Below are 3,122 nucleotides of genomic sequence, written 5' to 3' on the forward strand. Positions count from 1 at the left end.
ACCGTACACACTACACACGATTATTTCTTACATATTTATACTAAGTAATTATAAATGCTAAACAACACGACCATTCAGACTCCATGTACTAATTAATTATAAATGCTAAACAACATATTTAGCTTATGTTTTAACACTTCCCTTTAAGATAAACACGCTCCATTCCAAGTTTACCCTTTAACTGATTGGTCATATAAAAAAGTTTAAAAAAAAAAAAAAAAAAAAAAAAACTAAGGAAACGAGCCAAAACGAACTTAATAATGAAGCACGACAATATTATATTCAATAGTAGACGACGACTCATTACGAAAAGTGGCAATACCACGTGCTAGTCGGAAAACGCCAGTACCACCCACAACAGACATTTCCCGAAACTGATTCCGGATAGGATTTGTACCAAAAACCTGTAAAGTGCTACCATTCAACTTCCCTTGTGTAAACACAAAGTTCATGTTCATAAGAAACCCCGGTTGTTCCAAAGACGCTGAACCAGAAAACCCTTGGCCCTTACCAATCCTCAAGGACTGTGGATCCCGCTCAACGGTCATAGGTTGGTCAAACATGAAGGTTAGGCCAAACCCGGTGATGCTGGTCGATGTGATGTTTGACTGGAATATTGGATACGCAGTTTGACCTGGCCCGGATAGGGCGTCGTGAAAATAAAAATGTAGGTTTGTCACCTTTTGTTTTTTGAGTGTTAACTCTTCCTTGAACCATGTTTCCACTGCTTTTGGCCCTTCAGAAACGCTTTGAACCAATGGGAATGCTATCAGAATTGTGCATAGCATCAACATCACGTGCTCTTGCTTCATTTTGTATCAGAAATCTCAACCCTAAACAATAAAGATTCAAATATTTAGGGTCTTGATTATTTGTTTCTGAACAGGAAATTTGGGATTGAAGAAGGAGATTTGGAGTTAAAAGTGGGGTCTTTGAAAGGTAAAAGATGGAAACTTGAAGAGAAAGTGGGACAGTTAACACTCGAAACTTGTTTTTTTATAGAAGCAAGTGGAGGGTAGAATTTATGCTGATGCAACACCAATGTTGAATATTACTTTCTTAAAAGAGTGGTTAGATTTTGAATATTTACAGTTTTGTTTGGGGCATTATGGGGGTAGTATATTTTAGAATAGATTTTTTGTGGGCGAAAGTAATCTAAGTGTAAAAGAGGAGATTTTACGTATTTTCCATACTTCTTTCTATTCCATCTCTAAACTTATAGTGGTGTATGGGTTGTTTAGGTCTGTTTGTGGCCAATACCAAATCATAGTTAGGGGTTAAACAAAAACAACAGAAAAAATCTTATCATTAAAAATTAAAATCTAAAACAGAAAAAATGCTAGAAAAAACCTTCCGCTGTTCGGCTGCTCCTTGGATTTGATCTTGGCTGACTTTTGACTTCTGTCTTTTGTTAGCATAGAAACTAAAAAAACAAAGAAGCCCTCGATTTTCGTATTTGGACTATGACAAATATAATATTTGAAAGTGATTATGGACCCACAAGAGGTTTTTACGAAAACGTCCCGGCTGAAAATGTATTTACCTACCCGCATTTTAAAGTTTGTTTATAATTAAATAAAAAAGCCGCCTTCTCAATGACGAAATTTCCTGTAGTCGCCCAGCCTCATTTTTTTTTTGTTCAAATAATTTCTTTAAACAAATTTGCCGTCTATTCCCATAGTACAACAACCTTAACGGTGTGTACTGCCAGATATGCAGATATATTCATTTGCATGAAAGAATCGTCGGAAACAGGTGTACAGAGAAGGAAGAGAAAGTATGATACATGTGAATTTTGTTTGCTCAGAAAGATGACTAAATCACTTAAACATAGAGTCGATGGTACATAGCATAGATCATAGTACTAGTAAGGTAAGCCTACTCCTAATACTCTATCGGCGCCCTATGACTGCAGGGAGGTCATATACCAAAGTGTTGTGCCAACAATTGGGCCATCTCAGTCATATCTATAATGACTTCATCCCTCTCCTGCTCAGCTCGCACTACTCGTGCTTCCATGGCGAATAGCTGTTTCCACAGAGCAGCAATCTCAACTTTTGGAGAACGATTCTCCATTGCGGGATTTCCTGGTGGGGCGGGGTGGTCCTGTTGTGCCTCGCTAACAGGTGATGTGGCAGAGTCCTCGCCTGAGTCTTGTTCTTCCTCCATGTCATCATCGGTCTCATCAAACTCGTAGTCAGTGTCTGTGTACTCGTCAGGCCCAACTCTGTGTGCTTCTCCCTGATCTCCCTCAGGCTCGTCCTTGATCATTCCGTGGGCCACTAGGGTCTGATAAAACTAAGTGCCCTGGTGCTCCCCTTCCATAGCGGCTGAGAGGAGGTATATGAATAGACTATTATCACTTCCTAAGATGCTTTAAATATTTGTATAAATTGAGTTGATGTCCTCTTCTTGGTAATAGAGGGGTACGTTGTTAGGTTTACCTACCATCGCGATTTCCTTGGGGCATGCGGTAGTTGTACCTCAGAGGAAATGTAGTTGATCAGGCTACATTCACTCCTTGATACGACTATGAACAGTCCCGACTTAACCGAGATGCTAGCATTATCTTGTTTGGTTTGGTATTATGTTATTTTTCCTGTGTCTTACGAGTAGGAGTGTTTTATCGTTGTGTTTTTATTTGTTTTGTTTTGTTCAGAGTTGTTTTTTCCCTTTTTGGTTTACAATTACATATCAATGTGTGGTTAAATATGCTAAATCACTATAAATAGAGCTCTGATACCAACCTGTCACACCCCCGAACCAGACGGCGGAAACGTCCGAGGGCTCGTGTGACTTAAATTGATTATCATCACAATGAATATACATGAAACATAACATAAACATCACCATGCATCAATATATTATAAATGACATTGTTCACATCAATTACATTGTTTTAACATCACAAATCCATACATAAATTTTTTGATAGTTTTCAAAAAAAAAAAAAAAAAAAAAGCAAAACACACTAACGTACTTGGTACCTATTTCCATCAGCTTACCTGTTACCTGAGAATACAAGTTATTTAGAAAACGGTCAACATATGGAATGTTGGTGAGTTCATAAGTATGTTTGATATGAAAAATGTTTTGTGTAGTTTGAACGAGAACAACCCAGA

General features: G+C 37.9%; 1 pseudogene; it reads right to left on the minus strand.

The window, feature by feature from the left end:
* On the minus strand, positions 1 to 1,000 carry LOC145011947 (dirigent protein 22 pseudogene; annotated as a pseudogene).
* Positions 1,001 to 3,122: the final 2,122 nt, after the last annotated feature.

Source organism: Lactuca saligna, chromosome 8 (assembly GCF_052625555.1).
Source record: "Lactuca saligna cultivar CGN05327 chromosome 8, ASM5262555v1, whole genome shotgun sequence".
NCBI classification, from domain to species: Eukaryota; Viridiplantae; Streptophyta; class Magnoliopsida; order Asterales; family Asteraceae; genus Lactuca; species Lactuca saligna.